Below are 16,144 nucleotides of genomic sequence, written 5' to 3'. Positions count from 1 at the left end.
TTTTCTCAGTGACCCTGATTCACATAAGACAAGAATTTTTTTAAAAATGTGGGATTGTTCAAAATATCCATCTTCATAGCAGTCCCAATCACATAAAGATTTAAATTTCACAAACGGTACCAACAGCTTGATGAGGACATCACTCTCCTACTACGGGGCGGGGTGGGGGGTGGCGCACCATCTGTTGCAATGCTGCAAATATGGAGTCGGGTTCCCCTTCCTTTTAAAAAACAGTATACATTGCAGCACCAACCATGTCAAACTTCTCAAAGTGAGTAATGAAAAAGAATCAAAATATCAAATCAACAAGTCTACAACCAGCTCCACATACTTGCTATAAATATTATTCTGAGGATCAAGTGTATTAGTCAGCTAGGGCTGTCATAACAAAATACCACAGCCTAGGTGGCTTAAATAGCAGAAACTTATATTCTCACAATGCTGGAGGCTTGGCGTCGAAGATCAAGGTATTGCCAGAGTAGAGGTCTGGCAAGAATTACAGACAACTGCCTAGTCTCTGTGTCTTCACCTGGCCCTTTCTTTGGGTGCACACATCTCTGGTGTGTCTTCCACTACCTGCAGGACACTAGTCCCAGTGGAGTCAGGTCCCACTCTTTTGATTTCACTTAACCTTAATTACCTCTTTAAAGGGATCTCCAAAAAATGTCACATTGATGATTAGGGCTTCAACATGTGATCTGGGAGAGGTGGGACACAGTTCAGTGCATAACACCAAGCTTGATGGGATACTGAAGAAAGAAATGATCCGTGAATAATGACTTAAGTGTAGTCCGTGTGTGACCATAATTCACTGACATATTTTAATCAACTCTTCCTTGTTCTTCTAGGGGAAAAAAAATCCATGTTAAACTCGTACTCATTCAAGTTTCTTCACAGAGGATTGTGGAGATTTTCTGTTTTTTCCTGAAATTTTCCATTATTTTCTCAAAATCTCCATTGATAGAACTCTAGGTATAGAATCCTATTTCCTGATCATTGTGTGGACAGAAGATGAACTTCCTGAAAGATTTGGAGAGGTTTTATGGCTTTTTCTTCTAATGTCTTAGAGTTAAAAAATAAAATATAATCTGGAACACAGAGGCAATGGCTAAAAGCACAATGTGTGGATAGCTTTGAATCTTAACATCATAACTACTTATCCCTACAAATGAGCTATTGTAGTAATGAGTTACTTGGTTCTAGGCCCACTCAGATTTTCTGGCCCATCCAGTTATTTTTGCCTGTCTCAGATTTGATTCTAATTCTAGTTATGTTCTCTATTCAGTCCTTTATAATTATTTTTCAATTTCTCCCTCCACAATTTCAGAATCAGGTATACTTCATGAATATTTACTTAATTAATTTACCCAACAAATGTTAATTGAACATCTACTATACACCAGGCACATACTCTAAATCTGGGGGCTTAGGATATAGTAGACAACAAAAAAGACAAAGGTGTTTGCTTTCCTACAGTTGGCATTCTCATAAAGGGAGTGGGGAAGCAGAACACGAACTGGAAGCTTAATAACTAATAACTGACAAAGTATGTATAAGGCAAAAAGTGCTATGAAAAAAGAGGGGTGTCTGAGTGGCCCAGTCAGTTAGGCATCTGCCTTCGGCTCAGATCATGATCTCAGGGTCCTGGAATCAAGCCCCAAATTGGGTTCCCTGCTCAGCAGGGAGGGAGCTTCGCCCTCTCCCTTTGCCCCTCCCCCACTGCTCATGCTCTCTTTCTCAAATAAATACATAAATAAAATCTTTAAAAAATAATAAAGTGCTATGAAAAAAGAAAAAAGAAGAGCAGGGCTCTGGGAGTATGTGTGTAAGAGGTGTGATGCAATTTTAAATGGAAAAGTCCCATTTAGCCTCTTCGAGAGAGAAATATTTGAGACAAGGTTGAAAGGAGGGCATGGAGCTAGCCAAGCAAATGTCTGTGGAAGGATTCAAGGACAGCAAAGGAAGTGGGTGTGACTGGAGTGAAAGGAACAAGAGGCAGAGGAGTCAAAGATGGGGTCTGGCAAACAAGAAATAGGGCAGGGAGACTGACTTTTATCAGGAGTGAACTGCAGCATCGAGGCAGGGCTTTTTTTTTTTTTTTTTAAGATTTTATTTATTTATTTGACAGACAGAGATCACAAGTAGGCAGAGAGGCAGGCAGAGAGAGAGAAAGGAGGAAGCAGGCTCCCTGCTGAGCAGAGAGCCTGATGTGGGGCTCGATCCCAGGACCCTGAGATCATGACCTGAGCCAAAGGCAGAGGCCTTAACCCACTGAGCCACCCAGGCGCCCTGAGACAGGGCTTTGAACAAAAGAATGATAAGGCTGATTTAAGATTTAAGAGACTACTCTGCTTCTGTGTGCAGAATCAACTGTGGGAGCGACATGGGACACAGGGATATCTATCAGGAAGCTATTGCAATAATTCAGGCAAGAGATCATGGTCTGGACCAGGGGGTGGAAATGGAGATGAAGCGGTCAGATAAATATTGAAGGGAGAGCCAGAAGACTCTCCTGACAAGTCAGTCTTGAGAATGAAAGAGAGAAGAACCAGAAATGACCCCAAAGATTTTGGGCAAAGCAACCAATGTCCAGCCCTGGGTTTTCACTGCATTGTTTCTCCTTGTTCTTGACCACTTAAACTGTGATCACTCTATTCTCTCGTACTGTTTACTTAGAAGATCAGGGCCCTGTGCTCTCTACATTTTCATGGACAGAAATCCCCTCCCTTCCTTCCCCCTGCACCTCCAGTTCTTGCCCCAATCCACTCCATCTCCAATTAATCTACCCATTCCTGCAGCTGCCAGCTGAATCAGCAGGTGTGGACTAAATGTCTGCTTTGACATTTCAACAACAAAGTTTCTCCCTCTTCTAGGGTCTCTCCCTTTAGGCTATAGCATGAGGACTGCTACTGTTCACCTCACTCATGGTAAGACAAATGAAGTCAATGTTAAGACTCCTTGAAAAAAATAGCTGTAACATTTCTAGGATTTTTAAAAGTTTAGCATGTGTTTCTCAAAAAACAAACATAAAAGGTCAAACATGAATGAGTTGCAACATCATCTGTTTGAAAATGTCAACAATGTACCCTTAGAGCTTTCTGGAATGTGACAAAGTTACTAGTTTCTCAGTTGGTGGAACAGGAATAATGATTTTTATGATCCATGCTTAACTTTATGACAGCGACTTTCTGATTTTCAGGGCATGCAGCAATTACTGGTAGGGATGGGAGATGATAACAAGGTTTGGTTTTGTTTTTGACAAGGGTTGTTTTCAGGAAGCAGACTCTTGGATACCATCCCCAGATAATCTAATTCACTACATTTGGACTGCAACGCAGGAATAACCTAGGAATATACATTTTCAACAGGCACTTCAGTGATTCTAATGGAAGTAATGCTGGTACCACCCTTCTAGAAACATAACTATGCAGGATTAGAGCTGAAGTTAATCACAAAATGCCATAGCACCATGGCACTAAATGCTCACTTTTTTAGAAAATGTTATGCTTTTTCCAGAACACAGCTGTACACTTTGGTGAAGAATTGCTTGCTATTGCTTTTGGCCATAAGAATATCAAGAATTATTTCTCCGGTGGTATTTTATTTTTACTACTGGTGACCTATTTCTTCCTAGACATTTTTCTAAGCCTAAATCCACATTTTTACTTATGGCAGTATATAAACTGAGTTTGGGTATGTTTCCCCAAGCATACATTATATTCATTTTTGAATAAAACTGCTTGGAAGAATGATACTGGAGATTCAAAAACATCTGCCATTGTAGATCTCAAACCTCACTAGGAAATCTCTCTAGGGGTTTGATACTGGTGATCTTCCCAACTCACTTTTGTGGGCTGATAAAACTGTGTCTTAGGGAAAAGGGTTGAACTGTGGAAGAATCAGAGGGGGGCACTGACTGGGAAAGATTCTTAAACCAGGTTGGCTTGTATATTTTAGATATTAACCTCTTACCAAATGTGTGGTTTGCAAATATCCTCTCCCATTCTATAAGCTGCCTTTTCAGTTTGCTGAGGGTTTCTTCTGCTGCACAGAAGTGTCCTAGTTTGATGTAGTCCCACTCATTTACTTTTGCTTTTGTTGCCTCTGCTTTAGTGCTAAATCCCAAAAATCATCACTAAGATTCATTTCAAGGAGTTACCCCCTCTGTTTTCCTCTGGGAGTTTTATGGTTTCAGGTCTTAACATTAAAGTCTTTAATTCATTTCGAGCTGAATTTTTATTAGTTATTAATGAGCCCTTTTTACATTTCATCTCACAGGCTTCAACTTTTTAATCTCAGCTTTATGTCTTTTACATTTATGTTTTTGCCGACTTCTAGCCTACTTCAGTCACCCCAAATCTTATTCATTTTATTCTTTTTCATTTTCATTTTTTATTTTAATGGAATTTTAAGTATCATATTTATTACTTCATTACTTCTTCTCTAAATCTTTTCTTGCAATTTAAAAACTCTACTCCTAATCTCTCCTACTATTATTTTTAAGTTTCTTGTTCTCATAGATTTCAGACTTATTTCCTCTGGACAGCAAATACGAGAGAACCTACAGCAATGTGCGTGGGGTAAGGTCTTCTTTCACTTTGCTGACTTTCTGTATATTCCCAGAGCATCTCTGAGTGTTGTCAGAAAATGAAATGGGCGGTTTTTTCACACTACGCATCACTCAGAGTTTACACAGAGAGCTACTTGTTTTAAAATTCACTGAGTCTGACACGGAGAATCACTGAATGCAGAGGAAAAACATGTCAGTATTACAACCTCAGCAAGGAGAGACATTTCGGCAAAGGAATGGGGGAGGGTTTTAAGCTTCCAGCTTCACCTTGTGACGAGAGACCAGGTGGCATACAACCTGAAAAGAACTTTTGAGAAGATATTTGGGAGCAGATCCAAAACTAGATATCTGGTCTCACACGTATTTAGCTTGATTCTCGTGTTCTCAAGTCCAGATAATTTCTCTGTTCCTGACAGATTCATCGAAGGACCCTCTTGGCTGAGGTTTTCCTCAGTTCCCTTTTCTGGTCAGAGGAGAGTTTCGCTATGGGCTCAGCTGAGTTTCAGCTGGGAAACCACACTGATTTGTGAAGACTGATATGAGATCGGTGGGCATCAAACAGATCTGAGAACACAAATATAAGAAAGGGAAGAAGCTTGTCTTTGGTTTTACTGGATAAAGCTCTTTGGACCTGAGGAAATGGTGGAGGCTCCACAGATCCTTATCACCCAAATGGAAACTGGGATGTAATTCTGGAGGAAGGTAAAGAACTGGGCCTGAAAGCCCTCACTCAGTTCCCAAGGACTAAGCTACAACTGTGGGAATGTTTTTCCCTCACAGAACTATTATTGAATTGCACACTTCTTGATGAAGAAAAATTTCTTCTAAGTCACAGGCCTTATTTAATATTTTAGATCATATTGATTGAGACCTTAATATGCATGGTTCTAACGGTACATGGATTCTTTCATTTAAAATTTTGAAAAGTTTTGTTATTTCCATTTTATAGAGAAGGGAACAGGTTCACAAAGAGTTTAGATAATCTGTTCAGTATCACAGGCCTCAGGCATTCTATCTTCCCAACCTATACTCTAAAGTACTTGGTAATCAATTCTCTCAGCTTTTATTCTTCTGAAGATGTTAGTTTGTCATGCCTGGGTTTGACATATATATAAACCAGCTATAGAAATCTGACAGTTGTTTTCCAGCAAATACATGTTTGTTTTAATCCCTAATCATTGTCTCCGATGAGATTTTAACACCAATCTGTTATCTTTATTCACATGTATGCATCATGTGTTTTTTCCTTTTGCTGCTTTAAAAATGGTCCATCTTAATTTACAACAATTTGACCTAATGTATTTTTGTTTTTTCTTTGTATTTATCCTGCTTGGGGTTTGCTGAGCTTCTTAAATCTGTAACTTGTTGGTTTCCTTTTTAGTAAATTTAAGACATTTTTGGTCATTATTTCTTCAAATAGGTTTTCTGTTAGATTAGACTCTCTCTTCTAATATCATTAATACCTTAATATTGTTTCACCAGTCACTGAGTTTGTTCGCCTTTTCCACCTTTTAGTCTCCTTCCTTTTTGTTCTTCAGATTTGGTAACTTCTAGTAATGTCTTCAAGTTCGTGGCCTTTCTTTCGCAATATCCAACTGTTAAGCCAAGTCAGTAGATTTTTTATGATAGATTTTTTTTATATTCTTGAAGTTCTATATTTTTATAATGTCTATCTCCTCAAACTTCCATCTGTTCATGTTCCAAGATAGTCTTATCCTTTAAATCTTTCTATGTGTGTATAATAGTTTTTTTTTTTTTTTTTTAACAGTCCTTGCTTGCTAATTCTAACATCTGGGTCATCTTAAGATATTTTTCTATTGACTGCTTTTTTCTTTTCTTTTATTTCTTTATTTTTGTATTTTCTTTATCTGTTCTCTTTATTGTATTTTTTTGCACATGAGATAAGTTTTTAATTACTGGACTTCATGAATGTTGTAGAGTCTGGATTATGTCATCTTCCTTTCTATTTTTTTCTATTTTACATCTTCCTTTATAAGTTTTGTTCTGTCATACAGTTAAATTGATAAAAAAAAAAGTCCTCTTGATGCTTACAGGTTTGGTTTCATTTGGATTAAAGCTTGTCTGGTTCAGATTTGAGCTTAGTTGTAATAGTGTGATCCTTACTCTGAAGCCATGGTCTTTTAGGGCTCAAGGTTCTTAGTGAAAATTCTTCACCCTGGTGGGGCTGGAACTCTGACATCTCCCAGAATGGCACTAGCTATACTATCATCTTTCAGCCCCTGCCTTGCAGCACAGGTCTTCTGCTACATTTTTAGAGTGTAATTCTGCAGATGCACAGCCTAGCCCGGGGCCAAGGGCCTATAATGTACCCCGCACAGCCTCCCGGACTCTGCCCAACTCCCTCCGATGCAGAATCCCCTTCTCTCTACCCTGCCCTGAAATTTCCAGCCCCTTCAGCAGTCCAGAAATTAGATGTTGGATTCCTTGGTTCAGCAAGTCTTTATACCATGCTTGCTTTTCATTTTTCCTTCTCTGTGTCAGGAAAGAGCCTCCAGCAGAAGACCAGGGTGATTGATTACCTCACAAGTGTGATCACAGTCTACTACTGCTTGCTGTTTCATGTCTAAAAATAGTTTCTTTGCATATTTTGTTCAACTGTATAGTTTTTCTTATTGAGAGAGTTCCAGCTACTTGATTATGGCTGGAAGCAAAAGCCTAACATGTTTGGTTTTCTGAAGATTTAAAGTATTTACTTAGGCTGATTACTTACAGGTTTTGTGATGAGTTTCTAAATACAGGACTTAGAATTCTCATCTCTGGCTATTAGAAGAAGAAATTTTCCTAGAGCAACAGTAGTTGGTAATCATATGTATCAGCTCTTGGGGGTCATTACTGAGTCCATTTATTCATTTATTCAGTGAACATTTATTATATATTGCCTATTTTGTGAGTGATATTTTTTCCCCTAAGTAGTTTTAAGGGATTTATTTAACACATCTATTCAAAAGATCATGCAGCTTCAACTATTTAGCTTCAAAGATTTAGATATATGCACTCTGATGTTGTTCTCAAACTTTTATTTATTTTGCCATTACAAGAGTGTGCGCAGGGGAGATAAGCATATCTGAGTGTTATGATTCAAGATGTCAAAGAGAAAGATGAATATATGAGTTTGCTCCTCAGAGGAGAATTTTGGGCTAGATATACAAATTTGGGGAGGTAAATACCCTGGAGTTCCAAATAATATCACTCTCCAGTCTCTTTCTCTCACATCACCCTATTTTAGTCCTCTGCATGATACTTATTGCTGCCTGATAATTTCTTATTTATTTAATTTCTTTGCTTATACTCTCTTTCCATAAAATGAAAACTCTGTGACAGAAGGAACTTTGTGTTAGTCACTTCTCAATTTTTTAGCATTTAAACAGTGCTTACACATAGAAAGCACTCAGTAAATACTGGTCTAATGGATGAGTGATTTTCTGCCATATAAAATTGAAACACAGGCATTTTCATACATGTGTAGTTTTATTATCATTAAATAAGAATAACCTTAATAGGCCATTGGCTCTGAGACCTAACTGCTATTTAAAAGAAGGCACACATTCTAAAACCAGCATCACTTGGAGAGGAGTTCACTTTTTGTCCAACATTAAACTGGTAACTGGCTTACAATTAATAACCCTAACTCAATGGCACAACTAGTTAAGATCACAAGTTTAGGAGCCAGACATTTTGATCCACGATCCTCATTATGATATTTACTAGCTAAATGTCTTGATAAAATCATTTAATTTCTCTGTACCTCAACATTATATAAATACAGTACTTACTTCAAAGACTTGTGGTGAGGGTCTAATAAGCAAATAAATATAAAAGAGAACAATGCCTCACATAATTTTTATACGATATTATCATTATTACTGCAAGTTAACTCATTTAACTCCACAGATTTATTCTTGGGAGTCATTTTATCTTAAAGAAGATATTGGAAAGGTAAATTACTTCTTCTAAGAGATGGAATTATTGTTGAGGGTAGTCTCACTTGCATGTGTTTCAGAGTTTTGCTATGGCTTAGGAGCTATGGAATAGATTTATGACCTTTGATTTTTCTTTATCTGTGCCTAAAGTTTTTCTTTGCCCTGCATCTAGTTTAAGTGTGGATTCATCCTTCTTTTTGAAGTGGCGTAATATTTTATTCAAGTTTAGGTCTTTGTCAAGCCTTTCAATTTTCCTTTAAGGACGCTAATCCTATCCTCACCTAGATGATGACTGGAAAATGTGTCTCTGCATTTAACTGCACCTAAACAGAAACCAGAATAGCAGTACTCCAGATCCTTGTGTCAGGGGATATAAGGGAACTCTCTGCTTCCCAGTATCTATCAAAGCTCTAAGAAGGGTTGCCCGAGGGAATAGCTGTACATCCTTTCATTTAGATATTCTCAACTCTGTACCTGTGTTATCTCGCTTAGCAGAGACCTATAAATCTGTACATTACACAACCCACACTGATTTCCCTTTCCTGAATTAACTTCCATATTTAAGGTAATGGCCTACATTGAGGAAAACTGCTTTAAGAAAAAGCTTCAGTATAAAACTCATTGTGGGGGGTGCCTGGATGGCTCAGTCATTAAGCATCTGCCTTCAGCTCAAGTCATGATCGCAGGGTCCTGGGATCGAGTCCTGTATTGGGGGTTCCTGCTCAGTGGGAAGCCTGCTTCTCCTTCTCCTACTCCCCCTGCTTGTGTTCCCTCTCTTGCTCTGTCTCTCTCTGTCAAATAAATAAAATCTTTTTAAAAAGAAAATAAATAAAACTCATTGTGGTGTTTCTTTTAAAAATGTTAATGAGGATATCATTTAATATAGTTAGTGTCTTCTTTATGAAGGCCTACGTGAATTTTCTTTCTAACCCAGAAATTGTGCTTTTCCTTTGCAAATGCTTTCTATTGTTCAATGAACACTGTGAATTTCACTATTAACATAGCATTCCTCTTTGCATCGGCTACTATAAGCTTAGAGCCAAAACTTGTGGTCTTACTTTAAGAGAATCACAGGATCTTATGGTACGTATTTTGTACATCTTCTTTATTACATTTGTTACTGGCATTCACCTATTAGTATTTTTCTTTTGCCCCACATTACTCAACAATTTATCCCTAAAATCACTTTATCTCCTTTTACTGTTATGTACTTACATAAAACAACACTGGGGCATAGGTAAGTATTAAAAATAACACCACTGAATGCAGGAAATTCTTTTCTAACTATGCACAGAATAAAAGCTACTTGATAAATTCAAGTCACTCCCAAACCATCAATATGAGTTATTTTCCCATAAAGAATATCTACTATGGGGAAATCTACATATATTTATAGAAGAGAATCATTACTCTCTCTAAAGCATACTGCATACAGCACAAATGCATACTGTTCATGTGAAAACATTGACTATAATTCATAGCCAGTAGCTGCAAGCTTGATTCTGACAATGGAAAGACTGGGACAAAGAGGAGATCACACCAGGTGATGATACAAAACCATAAGGGCACTTATTCAGGTGAGTCCTATGAAATTGCCACTAGACTACAGATCTTGACCTACAGAGATAACAATTTCATATGATTCAATAGAATACTGGTTCAAATAATCATTGACGGGAATCTGCATTGACCTTACAGAATCATCTCAGGAATAAACTCTGAGATGAATTCTAAAAAGGCTTAAATTATGTTTAGTTTTCCTTCAATTTTTCCGTTATTGGAGGCAGGTCTCTATGGCAGTTTATTTATTTTTGTAATAGAGATAATATCAGATAATACAATCCGCTTACTTCTGTGATTTTGATAAAGTTATGGACAGTGATTGTATCCAGCCATTTACTCTGAAGCAAATTCAAAGGGCAGAGAACTGTTACTGCAGTTTAGAAAGAACAAAATAACAAAACCAACCAACCAACCAAACAAGCAAAATGGCTTTGAATCCATCCACTATTACTACCTTTGTTTGTCTAGGAAAATTATTCTCCGATTATCCACTTAGTCATGTATTAATGGAAAGATATTTTCTATCACAACATGCTAGTTCTTTTTCTTACCCCTTTGCTGTGGATATATTTTTGGAAGACAGTGAGAAATGGATCAACAGCTTTCCTAGTGAAAAACAGGATTTTATTTCAAAATACTTCTAGAAATTTCTCAGGAAGTAGGTACTTAATTGATCCAAGCCTTTCTAATCAGACCTGGCTGAGAACATGTAAAACAATTACTTTTCTAAAAATTCTTTTTTCTTCATCTCCATATTATTATTATTATTATTTAGACAAGAAGAGTTAAGTACTCCAAGGCATAATGCTGCCTGATCAATGTGGTTTTAGATACCTAGGAATCCTATGTAATGTAAGGGGCAGACGGACCAGAGTGGCCTTCTCAGGTTGAGCAATGGTGAAAGTGTTCTTTGTAGAGCACCAAACAATCCCAGGAGGCCTGTGAGCATTTCCTTCAGAATCCTTGAGCCACAGAGTGTGGGTTAAACTTCTCAGGGATTCGCGGTCACAAAGTAAAGGAAGCTGTAATTAATCTGCCTCTCATAACTCTAGCAGGAAAATTAGTTATATATCTTTTTAGTTTGGACTAATATAAATAAAGTCTACACTTTCCAAGAAAGGAACAATTTCATATATAAGGTAAGTATGCAGCAGGACCTTGGGACATATCATAAAGAGACTCCATGAATTATACATCCTCTTATGTTTCTCAGCTACCAAGGCTGGTATGCTATTAAGTCTTTACTACATATAAAATGTTTAAAGAAAACTATTTAAAATATCCCTCCCTTTTTCTCAAATTAACCAGAAAAGTAAAGATAAAAAACAAAAGCAATGAATATTCATTTTGGCAAGTAGTAAGTGCAAGGCCTTATGCTAGGATGTGTTTTACATATGTTCTCATTGGGCCTCCGCAGAGGACAGGAAAACAAAGGAGGAAAAGAAGTTGGTGAGACACAGAGATGAATCTAAAATGAAACTTGATGAATCAGATGCCCAACAAGTCAAAATCCTCTGACTGAAGGGTTTCCTTGGTCTTAAAATTTTTCTAAGTGACACAATCAGCAAATGTACCCAGACCTCTGAGAAGAGTGGTGGATATTATTGTTAACATTTAGGAGGGGAAAACACAGCGCCCTCCTTGGAAGCTTGAAATATTGGGAGGCTGGCATAAATATTCATGAGAGAATTGTAAAATAATAGAATTCTATGTAATCAAGTGGTAAATTGTGTAATATAGTATGAGAGGGCTTTCGGCTTTGGGTGAAGAGAGATCACTGAGGCCTTATAGTGTGAAAAAGATGATTTGAAATAGGAGGAGATACTTGGATAGTTTGGCGACAATGGCTGAAAGGCTTTTACTGCAGAGAGTAGAGAAGTATTAAGAAAAAAAGACAGAGATCCCAATGTCTCTGTTGCAACTGATAGGTAATCCTTAGCTTCAAGAAAGTCCTTGTGTATTGGCACATAGAGCTCAGACTCTTAACACTGAGCACATGTAGCTTTGTTGAACATAAAAAATATGAAATTGTAAAGAAGTACATCAAATGCATATAATTTTAAGAATATGGATGGCTACTGTGAATTCCTGAATTATGTTCAGTATACAATTTTTTTTCATAAATGACTTCACCCCATAAGAGGTATTCTTAGTGGATTTTAGTTTAATAATATAACAATAAGGAGCGTGTATTTTGAGTGTATTTTTGTGGGCAATAAATGGTGAAACCTTTCCAAGATGAATCTGTTGTCATGGCTTCCTTTTCCCACTGCTATTCTCCCTGGTTTATTTCCCTTTTTATTGCCCATTGCTTTTAGAAGGAATAAATATTAATGAGTTCCACAATGTAGTTTGTACTCCTCTGTTAACATTGGTGAGAGTAGCTACTCCCTATTGAGCAATCATCAGCAAGGCAGGGAACAGTCAGCCACAAACCATTTCTTTTACATTCTTAGAGAGCAGGACTGTGCTTCTGAAACAAACAAAAAAATGCTATTCATTCACCAGCGCGCATCCCTGAGTGCGCATTTCAAAATTCCTTCTGTGCTATCATTCATCTACAGTGGACTCAGAGAAATAAGTGCTTAAGGGTTACAAAAAGCACATGTACTACAGTCACTTGACAGTGTCAGGTTACGTGACATTTTATCCACCATCTTTCTTTCATTAATGGAAGGTCCTTCACGAACAGCCATGGCTTCGTTCCATCTGGAGTTACAGGTATGAAGGAAGATGAAACAGTATCTGGGAGCATTACGTGTTCTTCTTCTCCAATTTCCTAGCTTAACAACTAGCAAGGTTTAGTGGTTTTCTAAAGATTTGCCGCTCAGGAAGCTAAAACTAGGCTTGATGAGTGAAAATAAGACCGGTGTTAGAATTCAAAGTTCTACTTCTCTTAGAATTCCAAGTTCTATTTCCCTTCTGAGGCATACAGTGACTTCTCCCAGACATCCCATCCTCCCCAGGCTGACCTCCAGAACTGTGGAAAACCTGTTTTCTGAACATGCATGCCTTGGTTTCTGTGTGTCATCTTAAGGCAGTGATTCTCTTTGGATTTTTGGATTTTTCTTTTTTTTGGATTTTTCTTTTTTTTGGATTTTTCTTTTTTAAAGACCAAAAATCTATCTTAGGATTTGGGACAGATTTATGGAGAAGCCCCAGAAGCTTAAGGTTTGGGGTTCTTCTCATGCACAGTCCCTTTCTGAGAAGACTCTGGCAGAGATCTTAGTGATTTTGTATTTGGAATTCTGCTTTTAAAAATAACAACAACAACAACAACAACAATAATAAGTGTCCCTTAAATTGTATAAGCTTTGAGCCTTAGAAAACCTGGAACTTCCCTACGCCTGTCCCAGTCTCTCCCACAGTTTTGGGAAGGCTTCTAAATAAAGCGTTCTCAAGCGCTTTGTGGTAAAATCAACTCCTGATTATAATCACAATGGTGTTTATAAAAAAGACAGAGATTCCTAAACCCATTCCAGACTTAACGGAATCACAATCTCAGTGGATAACATCTGGGAATTTTTGCATTTTCTTAAAGCATCCAGGTGATACTTAAACTACATTCTGAGGATATATACTTTTCAGAAAAATAATTCACCCAGGGCGCCTGGGTGGCTCAGTGGGTTAAGCCTCTGCCTTCGGCTCAGGTCATGATCTCAGGGTCCTGGGATCGAGGCCCACATAGGGCTCTCTGCTCAGCGGGGAGCCTGCTTTCTCCTCTCTCTCTCTATGCCTGCCTCTCTGCATACTTGTGATCTCTGTTTCAAATAAATAAAAAAATCTTAAAAAAAAAATAATTCACCCAGTAAATAGGGTGAAGGTTCTTTACTAAGGATGAACCATAGCTGTAGTGTTCTTTAAATGAAGAATCTCAAACTGTGGGGTCTCTTCATGTCAGCCTAGCGAAGGGTCAGTTCTGAAACCCCAGGAAACAAAACTATAGTTACAAGGTTACGATTAGGCTCTAGGTGCCCTGAAGACAGGGATCAAGTCTGCTTGTTTCAAACATTCTGTCTTCAACATCTAAATCCGGGATGAGACTTAATAATTGTTCAGTAAGTATTTACTGTGTGAATGAAGGACTATAAAGTGAGATATCCAAACTTGCAGCACTTCATCAGTCAGATGGGGATTGATGCTGAGAAGAGTAACACTTTGAGAATGGACACAGAATGAGTTTCATATTAAGTCCCTGATTCCAACTGTTTGTTTCCCACATTAAGCATTTAATCTTTGCAGCAACCAAATAATTAACATAGTGTCTTAATAAATTCAATCAATATTGTTGCTATTATCACCATCGTTATTTCTATTGTTTTCTTGTGGACTCAACACTTGGGACTTAAGATTAGGTATTTTAACGATTTCATTAGACTTCATGCTGCTGGAGAAATTCCATTGTTTCTGGCCTATTAACCTCTCTTTGTGTCATAAAAACTATTTTCCAATGTTTTATCCTCGTTAGCATAATAGTACTCACATATTTTATCAGCATACCATCTATGACTTCGTTCAAGACACCAACATAGGTAATAAATTTTATCCTTTCTAGGTAATAATTCCTGATATGATTGTCTTTGCCTAGGTAATAATGTCCATGTCATGTATCTTTCCCATTAGCAAACTGGGAAAAATGAATGACAGAAAGGGAGAAAGGTTTGAAACATGAAATTTTAGGTGTTTCTCTCCTTCAGTTTTCTGAATAATAAAATTATCCATTTAATTGATAAAACATTTAATCTTCTGAAGAGTTTTGATTCTGCATACCTACATAATTTAAGCCAATCTTACATTATTTCCTCGAGAAAATAAAAATTTCTACTGTACTTTGTATGTACAGATTGCATTATTGCCTGGGAAATACATCATGTGCAGTCTGTGTGTTTACGTATTTGCCAACAATGGTGAATGTGTGGACTGATTAATCCACACTCTTTTTTTTTTTTTTAAAGATTTTATTTATTTATTTGACAGAGAGATCACAAGCAGGCAGAGAGGCAGGCAGAGAGAGGAGGAAGCAGGCTCCCTGCTGAGCAGAGAGCCCCATGCGGGGCTCGATCCCAGGACTCCGAGATCATGACCTGAGCCGAAGGCAGCGGCTTAACCCACTGAGCCACCCAGGAGCCCCGATTAATCCACACTCTTAATTTGATCACTGTGAACACTTTATAATTCAGTTGGTTGGTCTCATAGATGCAGTAATAATTAAAACAAAATAATTTTCTGTAATAACCTCTGCTGTGACATATAAAAGTCATATTTCTAGATTTTTTTTTCTCTTTATTTGGTCTTAATTAGATCATCTCTGTAAGAAAAAAAATGAGTTTTCTCTTATTTAACATCTTATTCTCATTGAGTTGACTGAACTTTACTTAGTCCTGTTTATTTCCTTTGTTGGACTGAAGAGTGTATATATAGATATATATTTATATATCTATATATATCTATCTTATATGATTATGTAATTATAATATTAATAATTATATTTCTACTTTGATCATTATTCTTACATTTTTAAAATACATACTGACTTAATAAAATATAAGGGTGCTCAATATCTCCCCCAAAATATACTCCTTATCATTTCCTTCTGTCATAGATTACCAGAGTGTTTTAGTCATGTATTCATACAACGTCATCGTATCTAGACTTACTTAGATCACCCAAATGGTTATCAAATTCTTTGTGCATCTTGAATTCTTCTGTTTCTGGTTTTAATTTCCTTCATCTCAAACATTATCATTTAGGAGCTCTTTCAGTGAGAGCTTAATAGAGGTAAAACCCTTTCACTTTGTCCATAGTTTTTAATGGTAGGTAGCCGGATAAATAAATAAATCCAAGTTGACATTTATTTTCCTCTCAGCACTTTCAACATACCATTGTTGTTATTCTGCTTTTTTTGCAGCTTTTGAGAATTTCACTATAAATTTGTTAATTCCTTTTTAGTTAATTTGTGCCTTTTCTTTATTCCTTTTACTTTGTCCTTATATAGCTGATGAACTGAAATCTCACTCACTATATCAAAGCATGTATATATTATCATACTGCTTGGAAATTCTTGATTTTG

At 37.1% G+C, this 16,144-nt stretch overlaps 1 protein-coding gene and 1 long non-coding RNA gene across 4 annotated transcripts in view; one reads left to right on the top strand and one right to left on the bottom strand.

The window, feature by feature from the left end:
- Nucleotides 1-16,144, bottom strand: part of THSD7A (thrombospondin type 1 domain containing 7A) — a 439,942-nt gene that overhangs the window by 167,287 nt on the left and 256,511 nt on the right. The window lies entirely within an intron of this gene.
- On the top strand, nucleotides 1,507-13,705 carry LOC116877416. The gene is made up of 3 exons (XR_004384645.1): nucleotides 1,507-1,585; nucleotides 2,453-2,455; nucleotides 13,680-13,705. It is a non-coding gene; the product is annotated as an uncharacterized LOC116877416 (long non-coding RNA).

The sequence above is a fragment of the Lontra canadensis genome, unplaced genomic scaffold, assembly GCF_010015895.1.
Source record: "Lontra canadensis isolate GAN:19392208 unplaced genomic scaffold, GSC_riverotter_1.0 scaffold2, whole genome shotgun sequence".
NCBI lineage: Eukaryota > Metazoa > Chordata > Mammalia > Carnivora > Mustelidae > Lontra > Lontra canadensis.
The sequence above is the reverse complement of the archived record's forward strand: the minus strand, read 5'-3'. Positions and strand labels throughout refer to the sequence as shown.